A 14,172-nucleotide genomic window follows, 5' to 3' on the forward strand; every position below is an offset into this window, starting at 1 on the left:
CAGGAGGCTCAGAAATACAGACTCATTTGTGTTTTCCTTAAGCATATTCTTGCTTAGAATTTACAAAAGTTGACCCCAAGGAAAGGGGCAGTGTGAAAAATCTGAGGTCTGCTAATGTAGTGTTTATATTCTAGGGCAATTTCTGGGTCCTGATGGTGCCTCAGCAGGCCCGGCCCCCAAAGACCCACATTCCCTGAAATAACTACTCCACCTTGTTGAATGGCTACAATGTGCCAAATACTGTACCAGGCAGAGGGAAAACAGAGGTGAACGAGGTGCAGGCTTGCAGTCTAGTGGAGAAGACCAACTCTGACCAGTAATTACAAGCAACATGACCTTTCTATGCCTCTCTGTGGGTAGAACTTCTCGAAAGCATTTGTGTTTTGGTCATCTCGGGACTGGCCTGTGGTTCCTTGTTGGTACTAAAAAGGCCTTAGTTCCAACTTGTTCTTGCAGAGCATAAACATCCCAAACTCAGCATGCATCATGCGGCTGCAGACCAAAAGGACTGACTTTCGTTGGCCTCCAGGAGCTCTCAGGCCAAACCCCTGGATGGATGTCAAATGTCCACTTGCTCTGCATCTCTTAAAAATTCACCTAAGAAAGCACTTTAAAACAGGTGTGATTTTGAGTCAACCCACTGTGATACCTGGTTCTCAGAGATCCTTCCAAAGGCAAAGCTTCTTCAAGAGGGAGAGAATGGTGAATTATCTACAAAGTGGTCACCCAAGCACCAAGGAGAACTGTGCAAGTTTGGTGTCCAGTAAAGTGTACTGGGAGCCCAATTGAACAGATAAGTCTTCAGTACTTAAACATTAATTGAAAACTCCTGAAAAACCTTATTAAAAAGGGCATTCAGGGAAAAATACCCCATTTTCTGATACCAAGAGATCTATGGATTTTCAGCATTACTACCCAAATCTTTGAGAATATGACCTCAGTGTTTCGTTTGGCAGTGTGGGTGATGGAGCTGAAACGAACACACGATCGTCATTGACAGAGTCAGATTAGGGGTAGTCATGTCAAGATTCTAGTAATTTTGGAAGAAGGCACCAAAAAAAAAACATAAGCAAAGTTTCAGGGACCTGTGAGTTCTCACAGGTATTAGAAAGAATATGGGTTGGCTCTTAAGTTTGTCACATGAACTGTCTTCCCATGAGGAATGCATTTTTTATTTATGCTGCCCCTCGGTGTGTTAAAATTGCTCTTTATCACTTGACATATCCTTCTGACCCCCTGCCACCAAGAGTCAGAAATGCTGTTCAATTCTCTTTCATGCCAGTGTAGCTTGGGACCAATATTGTTTCATAGGAACTATGCAATAAACTAGTATTTTTGAGCAAGGGGGCATGACGAAAGAGAGTCCTTATAAAATATACTAGTAAATGTGGTATCCATGGCAGAACCAACCTCGTACGTGGACAGAACTGTTGGCATCTATAGGATGTGCTTTGAGATTGCTGAAAGATGTCATTTCCACTAGGTGTCACAGCATCCAGTCTTCAGTGCTGCATAAAGGCCTTCATAAAGAACTCTCCATTGTAAGTAGGCTGGCAGATTGAGAACTTCCAGAGGGGAGCACATTAAGAAAGGTCGTATTTTATGTTTAGGCTATTACTACGACTTATCATACAGCTAAAAATAGGGCTCTGAGGGAAAGATACTCAGAGTCTCTGAGAGGTTTACCATATTGATCTCTTCCATGACTAAGTCCACTTAATTAATGTCTGCAGTAAAAATTTAGTATCAATAAAAGGAGATGGCATAGTGTCAAGGTGGAATTTGGGCTCTGGAGTTGGGCTCCATGGGTTTCATAGTTTAGATCTGCCAGTTTCCTACAACTGTATGACCTTCAAAAGTTATTCAAGCTCATGACATCTCCTTACTCATATGTAAGATAGGAATAATAAGAGAGCAAACTTCACAGGGTGAAATGTCATTTGTCGTTTGTTATTAACAATACATAATATGTAGGTATAAAAGCAGGTTTTTATCATGTTATGAGGCTTGCATCTCAACTAGACTGTGAACTTATTTTAGATGGGCATGAAATCCTAGGTATTTTTACTTCACACTGCCAAGCATGGTATCAGGCACTTGACATTTATACCTGACAGGGCACTAGCCCTTAGCAGTTTCCTCTATGGCCTACTGTTATATGCACAGTTTTCAAACTTGTTCAGTCCTCCTACAAACCATGATGAGGTAAACAGGGAGGTTTTTTTTTTTTTTAATGGAGAAAATAGAATGTCCCAGAATTTAAAAGCTTGTCTAAGGCCATCTAGATAGAAATATCCAGAGCAAAACTCTGAATTATGGTGATTATTTCAAACTCAAGGGCCACCCTGGCCATGTCACCAGGATTTATTTATTTTTATTTTTATTGAAACAAATCGATTATACATATTTTGGGGGTTCAACATTGAGATATGTTGATCAAACCAATATTACTAGCATACATATTGTTACAAATCATAATTAATCTTTATGCCCCTTGTCCAACCTCTCCCCTTCTCCCATTCCCTCCTGTTCCTTCCTTCCTTCCTTTTAAAATTTTTATTGAATCAAAATTGATTATATATTTTTAGGGGGTTCAACATTGAGATATGTTGATCAAATTAATATTACTTGTGCATATATTGTTACAAATCTTACTTATTCTTTATGCCCCTTGTCCAATCTCACCCCATCCCCCTATCCCTCCCCCTTCCCCCCTCTAATTACCCTAGATTTCTTCTCTCCCTCTGAAAGAGTAATGGTTACTCTGTTGATTTGTTGCATAGATGATCTGTCCAGTACCATGAGAGGTATGATCAGGTCCCCCAATATTATCATAGAGAAGATGCTTCTTCTGTCACTCTGGAATGGGCTTTGTTGAGAGAGACAACCTCTTCTTTTCTTTATCTCTTCTGGTGACTCTCCTTGTGTCAATACACTCCAGTGGCTGGTGGACCATCTGCATGGTAGTTGTGGTATCTAGCCACTTTAGTGGCAGCCGTGGTTATTGTGGTGGCTGGGGTGGGCCACCCACATGGAGGTGATGTTTTTGGCATGCTCCTTTGTGCTGAGGTGTGCCTGGTTGTGGGGAATGTCCGGTCCCCATCTCCATGTCTTGGGTCCCTTGGTGGGCCCCAAGCTCTGGCACAGTGTGCCTGGTTGTGGGAAGGGGATCCAGTTCCTGGATCCATGCCCTGGGTCACCAGGCAGGCCCTGAGGCATTGGCGGTATGCCTGGTCATGGGAGGGGGGGTCCAGCCCCCAGATCCATGCCTTATGTCCCCTGGTGGGCCCCAAGGTGCTGGATGCTGTGCCTGGGCCAGAGCTAATTTTTTGTCCTTTGCTTACTTCTAAAACAGGGGAACTTCTGTGGAAACAAGTACTTGAGCTGTGTGGTTGAGCTAAGTTGCTACTTTGCTGCTGTTTCCCTAGGGAAGGCTTTTTGTGCAGCTCAGGGTTTAATGGTTGGCCTTATAGGTACTTCCAACTCTCCAGGGACCTAGTGCACCTGGGTTGTTTAGAAACTCTGATCTGGCCTGAGTTCTCTCATCAAACTGCACCCCATGCAATTCTGCATTCCCAACTGGTCTCCTCTGAGTGGTCCTATGCTGATTGGCAGGGTGGGGGGATCAGCTGTCCTTGCTGTGTCCCAGTGTTCTTCTGGTGGACCTGTCTCCTCCACTGCCATGCTCCAAACACTTCCCGTGGGACGGGCCCTGTACTGGTCCCTTGTGATGACTTACTGGCCTCTGAATGGCTCCCCTTTTTCAGCTGTTCTGACTCCTCATCCCTGTGTAGGTCCATGGAAACCCTGTTAGTGGTCTTACTGTCCTGGGGGCCACCAAGGCCCTCTTCTCCCCTGTTGCCTCCAAGTAACTCCATCTGAAGGGCACAGCTGGGGCTTCTGCCAGCTCCTGCCCCATGCACTCAGCAGCTCCAGGCTTAAAGCAGCCATGGCCTGAAATGCTCAGAGCAGTTTTTTCTTTCTCTCATCATGTATTCTCCCGCCTTCATGAACTCCGTAGGTCTCTCCTCCTCTTCCCCTGAGCTCCAGTGGCCCCAACTTGGGTGATTTTACATTTTTATAGTTGTAAATTGGTTGATTTGTGGGAGAGAGTGACGCTGGGGACCATCGATTCTGCCATCTTGACCAGAACTCCTCTCTGTGGTTCGTTAATGGTGGAAGTTATTCAGGATATTTTTTTAGTAGGCTCCTCACTAATAGTTGTGCCCTGTTGGGTTCATTGATGGGAACACTAGCTCTGAATGCTTGGGAGGCTCCCCAAGGAGGATTTGAGAGACACTGAAGATACGGTGTCTTGCCACAGTGTTCTAGACTCAGCCCTAGCTACTGGACTCACTGACCTTCAGGCACAATATCTTTGGCATCCTGCTACATACAGAGTATAGGTCACAGAAAGATGACAGCATGGCAGAAGCAGACTTAAACTGGTCTTTGTTTGTCCCTGCACATGTGTGTGCCTGGGGTCAGTGCCCAAGGGCAAGGAGGAAAAGGTTGTCCCTACTACTCCGACCTTGGAACCCAGCACAGAGTGTTCCTGAATGCAACAGACTGTCCCACTCTCATTTCTTGCTTCCAGAAAAATGGCTGAGGGGTAATGGTTTGTTTTCTAAGCTAACCATAGTACACAAAGAGAAAGACGTGGCTGGAATGCGACTCATGAGAGAAACATGTGCATATTGCCCGTGATGACTTCTATTGATATGCAACAGGATCATTCTCTGAAATAAGTTAAAGAAGTAAGGATTCCACAGCAACTGTCCTGTTATGTCTGAGGAAGACAGATTTGTTGCAAAGTCATAGTATCCTCGTTGTGTCCAGTAATTTAATAAAACAAAAGGTTAAATTGTACACAGAGCCAGCTTAAAAAATGTCAGTTACAGATAACTTGCTATCTCAAAGTCCTTGAGGAGAGAAACCATGTTATTGTTTTCTCCTCATTCCTCTCTCTCTCTCTCTTCCTCCCCCAGCCTCTGTGTGTGTGTGTGTGTGTGTGTGTACACAATGCAATAGAAAGGCTACATAGCCCCTTTTGGGCAAATTGCCAAAGGTCTCCACAGTCCGTAAGGCGTAATTATCTTCATGTCGACTCCTATGTATGGAGAGCCATCCACTGCAGAAAGAACTCACATGGGATGAAAGTCTCTAATAAATCACATGTGTACAAATGCAATGTTCAAGGTAGAAGGACCCAGTGTGAAGAAAAGGTGGTGGCTTTGTAACCTGAGACTGAAGGAGTTGAGAAGCTTCCCTGCATGCAGTTGTTGGGAGATAAAACTGTACCAGAAGCTAGCAATCATCCAGCTCATTCATATAAAATCATTCTGTGGCATAGAACAGGGAACACGAGGTGACAGAAGCCATCCTGACAATTTCATTCAAAGATAACCAACTTCTGATGTCTCTTGTGGTCTACCAACATAAGAAATAGTGACTTAAATGCTTCCTTCTAATTGACACCTCTGGAAACGTTCTTAACTTTGATAACTTTTCCAAGGTCAAACCTGAGTGTCAGTCAAACAAATGATTTCCTGAGTCAAGGCCAGGGCTGACTCACAGGCATGTGACCTGCACAGTAGCCCAAGGCCCCATGCTCAGAAGGGTTCTTTGTTTGATTTGATATTCTGCTGTGGCTGTTTTGTAATTCTTAATAATGTTATCTTTCAACTTGTATTTTGTAGGTGAAACTTGATGGGACAACGGAGCACGTGTGTGGGCAAAGGAGTTAGGCACAATATCCATGTCCACTACCTTTCCTTGCAGCTCTGTTTACAAATAGTGTTCACAATGCTCAATGAGCAAAGAATTCTGGTGGACCCCCAAGGGGTTGGAGTTAGTGATACTCAAAGCATGTACCAGATGAGAGTATTACATCTGTGCCTGGGTAAGGAGCATTGATAGTCCCTGTAGGCCATGCTTTCTGTTTGAACCACAACCTGCTTCAGGCTCAGAAAGAAGGCAATGGTGTCCTAAGAAACACTAATAAGCTAGGAACCCTATCCTGTCCTTTCTTACTTGTGCCATTTCATTGAATAAGCCAGTGACTTACACTGACAATGATGACATACGAAGAAAGGGAAAGATAGGGCAACCCCTAGTTCATTTTCTTTTCGGTCCTTCCTTACTCATCAGTAAGCCAAAGACAGCGAGTGTTAGTAGAGCACGTGTCCAGGAGAAAGTGAAATGAAAACAACTGAGGTAGTTTTGTGCACTGTTTCCACTGTTCTGCTAAAGACAACATACACATTCATGTACGGGCTTCCAAATACAGTTTTTGGAAATTTGAAGATGCTTCATGCGAGTTAAATCTCTTATGTTTGCATTTAAAACTGACATTGCACACTATAAAGATGAATGGTAAATGTCATACTAATAATTTAAATTTTTAATTTTTCTTTAACCTAGGATAACATTAAGTAGCAAACAAAAAAAAAGCATCAGGACAGATCAAGAAAGAGACTGTGAAAGAAAGGGAAATCTTTATATTTCAATACCTTTACAGAAACTTTTCTCTTGCTCTTTAAACAAGGAGCCCCATGTTTTCATTTTGCACTGGGACCTGCAAATTATATAGCAGGCCCAGCTCAAGGCCTAAATAAATACATAGGTCCATGGTGCAAAAAGAGACTTCATTAGTGTCCCCACCAGGTAATAATGTCTGGAGAGAGCACTGTCCAAGAGCTCAGCTCTTTTAAAGGGAAAGTGACTGATTAAATCAGCTCTATTAAAGCGAAAGTGACTGACTAATCATAACATGATTAAAAACAAGGCTTTCCTTAAGCTGTTCTTTTATTATAATTGGTCTGGAAGGTTGGTTTTTAGAAGGGAAGTCTTCCAGCAATCACTGCCATTTTTACACACTCTCACGCCCACTGCTGTCCACCCACACGGGAATCACTGTGATATAATCATGGAGACAAAAACCTCAGGCTTTAAACAAGTTATGGGGGAACAGAATGGCAATATTATTTTTCAAATAAATACCTAGTAAAATAATCAAATATGGATGAATATTTTTCAAAGAATATCACTTTGAGATTGTGGTGGCCTATTTGCCCCTAGTTAAAAATAAAATATAACACAAAGCTGAGATATAAACTTTCAAAGGGTTTCTAAAACCACAGGACTAGTGAACAGTCTGTTTTGACATGAACAGGAGGGAGAGAGAGGTTTGCAAAGGCCAGGAGTAAACCACCTTTGAAGATGAAGCAGAGATGAGTGAGTCACTCTGTTCTCAAAGTATAGATTAACTGAATGGAACATGCATCGTCTTTTCAATGATCACTAGACAGTTGCGAGCATTTAACAAAGGTCTGGATACAATTAAATTCAAAATTGGGATGAAAGCAGGATTTACAATTAAAGAGGATTTTTTAAAAAAATTCCAATTTAATGAAATGTCAATCTGGCATAATTAGGAATAGAGGAACAATAAACAGCTTAACGATTTTAACTAACAATCATATATCAGTGCAGAAAGCAGAAAAGAACAGACTCTTGAGGATTGTCTATGAAAAATCGAAGAAAGGAATAGTTACTATACTTACATTACTTGTGTTTTTATTTTTTTTGAAAGTGAGGACAAAAAGAAGCTCCTCTAAGATTCTAAGCCTGGTGCTATCTTTATATCTATGTTACATCCCGTCCTAGTTCAATCTCCTGTTATTCACACCAGCTCCTCCACATCCGCACCTGTCCGTCACAGAGATGAAATTGTCTGGTTTATTGTTCATAAAACCCAGGCTGGTTGAAAACTATTTTGGGTTTCTTAGATCAGATTTCAACTTTGATTTTTCAAAGATTAATAGGTTAGTACAGTGGCCTGTTGTGTCAACAGGGCCCTAGGAAAAAACTAATCATGAAAGCAATACAAAAGGCCAAAAGGAAGAATGAAAATCCTATGATAAAGAAATTACAGAGCCTGTTATGTGTGCTTCTAAGTAATTTTAATTAAAATGCAGAAGCATGACAAAGAAAATAAGATGATATTGCCCAATTGTGATTGCTGAAAGGGAAAAGTGACATAGGACATAAGCAGGGCAGGGAAACAAATTTCAATAGCTCATGGTGACCTAATGTTTTGCACAGAGTCTAATGAAAGAGGAGAAATTGTAACAGAGGTAGGAGAGAAATCCCTGGCACCAAATTATTATTATTATTTTTAGTGTTAGATGAAGTTAATGCAATCAGCATTGGCTTTTATAGAAAATCCAAATACTCATTACTCTGGCAATAAAGAATTTTAATCTCTGAACCTCTGTTAGAGTGTAAGTGTGATTAATGTTCTGTTCGCACAGTGATAAAACAAGGTAGGGCTACAGAAGTTGAAAGCAGAAGGTTTCTGCTACTTACTCCCACCTTAACCATCCTGTTTTGGTCATTAGTGATGTCACTTGGGGCTCACGAAAGGCACAGGTTGTATTATAGGTATCTCAGCAAACGATAGAATGTGGGGTAGTTTAACATGGTGGGGGTCTGTATGTGTGCATGGGTGGAATGATGCTCTTCATGGTCTTAGAGGCAAAGAGAAAAATAGTATTTGTGTGATATGCTGGTGTAGTAAAGCTTCCTTATGCTGGCAATACGCTTGGCACTAGCCCCTGAATCTATTCGTCTTCCATAAAACAAGAGGACAGTTTAAGAAATCATGTGAATCTGGTCCAGAGTTTTTTTTTATAGCTTCAAAGACCCAAAAGAGACAGTAAGGAAATAACACCTTAACTACAAAAATAAACACCAGAAGATGAAAATGTGAACAAATAAACAAAATATAATATATAATTAATTTACCTAATACATAAATATAAGAAATATGACAGATTAATTTTTAAGGTGAGAACAGCAAAAAGTTGGCTTCTTTCTTCAAATAGTTTCCTGGGACATCTTTTTTTCTTAGCAGAAACTTGCTGATAAAACATTTGAATTAAATACCTGCCCAACAGGAAAACTAGTGACAATGAGGTGCTAAACACATTTGAGATAGCTTTTATTACACTTTCCTACTCAAATACTTCCAATGGCTCCCCATGGCCTGTGTAATTAGATCTGTTATATATTGCTGCATAACAAATGACCACTAACTTAGAAGCTTAAAACAACATGCATTTATTACCTTGCAGTTTCTGTGAGTCCAGGGTTAGGAGTCCAAGTGTGGCTTAGCTGGTCCTGGGCTCAGGGTCTCACTGGGCTGCAATCGAGCCATTGGCCAGGGCTGGGTTTTCATCAGAGGCTCAGTGCGGAAGATCTGCTTCTAAGCTCCCTCAGGGTGCTGGTGGAAGTAATTTCCTTGCAGGTTGAAGGATTCCTGGCACATACTTCTTCAGCACCTGGATTGGAGAGAGAGAATGTAGTCTCTCCACAGTATGCCCCCATTCTACTTTTTAGCAGTTACCCTTCCCACCTACTCTCCTAGATGAACGTCCCCCCCCACTCGCCGCCCTTTTTAATATTCCAGGAAAACTGGATCTCATGTTCTTTCCTAAACACCTTCTTCAAGTCTCAGCCTCTGTATTTTTGCATAAATTGACCCCTCTTCCTGGAATTCCTTCTTAAAAACATCTACATTTGCCTAAATCCTACAGTAGGTGCATCTCAAATATGTGCTGTATTCCTTTTTGAAATGTAACATTATGCTAATACTTCTCGTGCCATCTATTTTCGATCCATTTCAGAGTAATAAACCTTTAAGAAGCACTGGGTCCTGCCCAAAAGGTGCATCCCAAGAAAATTACTGGTCCGTGGACTGACCCCCAGACTCCAGAGTAGTTCCCCGCTTTATTACTCCCTTTCTTTCCCTTAATTTCTAGGTTTGATTCACTTCCACATGACAGCTGTACATCCTTTCGTCAGCTGGATGTGGACACCTGCTTGTCCTGCTGGTCATGTGATTGGTTTTCCAAGTACTGTCTGTTCCAAGTCAGAGCTGCCCTGCCCTGCTATGAATTGCTCTCCAGTGAATTCTCTTCCCCCCACTGTAATGCTTGGTTCTCATCCTCAGCTGGTTCCTTTATTCAGAAAGTGCCCTAACATTAGAGTATGGGAATCACCTGGGGGACATTCATTTATATGCAAATCCCTAGGCCTCACCCCCAGGATGCTTATCAGTAAATCTGGTGTGGACTCCAAGTATTTACATTTTCTTTTTTAAGCACCATAGGCTCTTTTGATGCAGATAATCCATGATCACGTGCTGAGAAATAAGGGAGTACCTAACAATTCAACCCCACTTTCTAACTTCAAACCTTTATCAGTCTCTCAAGCTTCCTTCTTTCCATCTCTCTCACTCAACCTCAGAAGATAATTTAGCCCAGTGGCTCTCAAACTTTCCTTTATATTACAATCACCTGGGAGGCTCACCAAAATCCCAACACATAACCCACTTCCCATACCAATTAAATCAAATCTCTTTTTTGGAGTTAATTATTTTTTAAATCAAGGTATAATTACATACATTAAATGCACAGATATTAAATATATAGTTTAATGGGCTTTGACAAATGCATTTGTCTGAGTAACTAATGCCCTAATCAAGATAGAGGACATTTAAATCAATCTAGAGAGTTTCCTTTTGCCCTTTCTGGTCAGCCCTTCCTCCACTCCCATAAGCAACCACTGTTGTGATTTTGATACTTATAGATTATTTTTTGCCTGGTCTTAATGAAATCATACTGAGTTTGTTTGTTTCTGGCTTCTTTTGCTTAGTATAATGTTTTTGAGATCCATCCATGCTTGGCATTGGTATTCTTTAAAATTTTTGAGGTATTTACAATATACAGTCAAGTTTGAGAAGTGAAATTTATTCTAATCATTTTCATCTTTGACCTGTAGATTATGATAACCAGGTGACTTCTTAAAATTCCAATATTTGCACCCACCTTCAGAGTTTCTGATTTAACTGGTCTGGGGTGGGATTGTAGCATTGGTTTCTTAAAAGCTAACCAGTTGATTTTAATATTTTACCAGCACTGAGAACCTTTGGATTAACCTCAGAGATAATAGAATTCCACCTCAAGTTCATGCAGATCTTCACCATCTTTCTTATCTCTGAGAAAGTGGTGGCATTTCTCCATTCCATTTGCGCTCCTGACCTAATAATAACTATTATTTCATGAACGCTTGCTATAGATGCTAATAATTTTTTGCATATTATTTCATTTAGTCTTATAACAACCATGCTATCCCAGTTTTACAAATTAACAAAATGAAGGTTAGAGAGAGAGGTTACACAGCTAGTGAAGGTGAAAACCAGGATTCAAACGTGTGCTTATTACTCATGGAGTCATAATTCCCAATTATTTCTTGTGTCCTGTCCTTTAATTATCTCAGTCTACAGTTATTCTCACGTTTCCCTTATCTTAAAGAAAGAATAAATAAAACCTCCTTTTCAACATATCAGCCTTCAAGCTAAATCCTTATTTCTTCCCATGACTCCCAACAACTTGTAACTTCCCATTTGTAACTGTCTAACCTATTGCACAAACTAGCTTTGGCTCCTACCACATGACTGAAACAGTTCTAAGGTCAACAGTGATTTCCTAGTTATCCATTTCAATCTTTGCAGCTTAGTTTTTATTCAGTTCAATTTTTGATCTCTTTCTTTATATTTCTTTTTATTTTATTTATTTATTTTTAATGACTTTCCCGCCTGGTCATTTATTTGTACTATATAAATATAAAGAGCTGTATCAAGTTTGATATTATGAGGTGATATGGCACTTTGCAAGCTACCAGACTAAAGGTTAGAAGACCTTGGTTCAAGTCTTTTTTATGGGGGTGGGGGAGGCTTGATTAAAACTCTTTCTGTATTTCTTTATTTTTAAATGTTCTGTTTTGGGGCCAGCCCCGTGGCACACTCGGGAGAGTGTGGCACTGGGAGCTCAGCGACACTCCTGTCGCAGGTTCGGATCCTATATAGGACTGGCCGGTGCGCTCACTGGTTGAGCGCAGTGCGGGAGACACCACACCAAGGGTTGTGATCCCCTTACTGGCCACGAAAAAGACAAAAAAAAAAAAAGTTCTGTTTTGTTTTTATTGTTTATGAATATTCATGGATTACAAAGCAAATTGTCACCACTCGTGCCTAAGATGTGATGGCCAGATCCATACTGGCAGCATGTCCAATACCATAAATTGTGATTATACCCCATGTCCCCCACCCAATTATCACCTCAATTATCCCCAACCTCCCTCCCCATCCCCCTTTCCCCACTCCACTTTGTATCCCTAGGTATGCTCTGTCCCTCTGCAAGTCCAACGCAACACTGTGGTCTTTCTTTTCTTTCTTCTTTATCTCTTAGCTCCCACTTATGAGAGAGTACATACAGTATTTATCCCTCTGTGCTTTGCTTATTTCATTCAACATAAGTTTCCGCAAGCTCATTCATGTTGTTACAAATGGGAGAATTTCATTCTTTTTTATGGCAGAGTAGGTGTCCATTGTGTATATATACCACAGTTTCCTTATCCAATCATCCATCAATGGACATTTAGGTTAGATCCATGTCTTGGCTACTGTAAATAGAGCTGAGATGAACAAGGGAGTGCAGATATCCCTTTGACATGATGATTTCCATTCCTCTGGGTATATACCCAGAAGTGGGATAGCTGGATCATATGGAGGATCTATCTGTAGTTGTTTGAGAAACCTCCATACTGTTTTCCATAGTGGTTGTACTAATTTACAGTCGCACCAACGATGTAGGAGCATTCCTTTCTCTCCGTATCCTCACCAGCATTTGTTATTCTCCATTGTTTTGATTACAACTAGTCTAACTGGGGTGAGATGATATCTCAATGTGGTTTTAATTTGCATTTCCCTGATGATTAGTGATGTTGAGCATTTTTTCATGTACCTGTTTGTCCAGAGCCATAGAGCCCAGCTGCCTGCCTGTCCAGAGCCAAAGAGCCTGCCCAACTATTGCCTCAAGGCCTCAGAGCCTTGTTTGCTGTTATCTTCCATCCCTCCCCCTCCTGTGCACTATGGGTGTAGGTAACTTTGCAACTTGCCATAGATAATGGGAATTTTCCATTTACCGGAACAACCCACCCTGTGGTTTTCTCAGTAAACCATCTGCATACTTAATTATCTGCTGATTCCCTCCTGCTGTCTATATAAGCTGTGACCTTCTGGCTAATAAAGGAGACTTGATCAGAATACTGTCTTGTCTCCATTTCTCATGTCTCTTATCCCATCCAATTCCCACTCCCCCCTCCAGGGTCTGCGTTGAATATCCCGCGGGTCGGGACATTTTTGGCGCCTGAACAGGGACACTGGATATGGGGGACACTGTGAAGAAGACGGCGCATCAGAGGGTTGACCACTGAAATTGAAAGAGTAAAACCTTCGTCCGCTGTGGGAACCTGCTGCGTCAGGATAAGGTGAGTAAGCACACCCGATAATGGGACAAGAATGAAGAATTAAGAATTAAGTTGTCATGACGTCTACATAAGACAGTTACAAAAGGCTTTAAAGACGCGAGGAGTAAAGGTTAAAACAAGTAATCTATTAAGATTTTTTGATTTCATGAAGAATCTTTGTCCTTGGTTCCCAGAAGAAGGGACTATTAATTATAAAAGGTGGTCTCGAGTTGGAGACGCTTTACAAGATTTCTATGAGATTTAAAGGCCTGGAAAAGGCTCCCTGCTAAAGGGGACTCAGGCGCTTCACTCACTGGGGTAAAACAAGGGCCTGACAAGCCTTTTTCAGACTTTGTAAACAGATTAAAGACAACAACAGAAAGAATACTGAGTGATATTGATACTAATCTTGACTATGTAAAACAATTGGCTTTTGTTTTGTGTTCTTGTCCCATTTAAAGTACTGAAGTTTGTGAATGGCAGTATGCTTTTACTTAGGAAGTTCAAAGCCAGCTTAGGCTTTTTTTTTTTTTTTGTCTTTTTCGTGACCTGTAAGGGGATCACAAACCTTGGTGTGGTGTCACCCGCACCACGCTCAGCCAGTGAGCGCACTGGCCATTCCTATATAGGATCCGAACCCGCAGCGGGAGCATCGCTGCGCAAACAATTGGCTTTTGAAAATGCCAACCCTGCCTGCCAGGCAGCCATTAGGCCTCGTAAAAATAAAACTGACCTTCAAGGGTATATTCGCCTTTGTTCGTTTTTGAGAAGTTTAGAGCCCAGGTGGAGGAAGAATAA

This window comes from Galeopterus variegatus, unplaced genomic scaffold (genome assembly GCF_000696425.1).
Source record: "Galeopterus variegatus unplaced genomic scaffold, G_variegatus-3.0.2 Scaffold318, whole genome shotgun sequence".
NCBI classification, from domain to species: domain Eukaryota; kingdom Metazoa; phylum Chordata; class Mammalia; order Dermoptera; family Cynocephalidae; genus Galeopterus; species Galeopterus variegatus.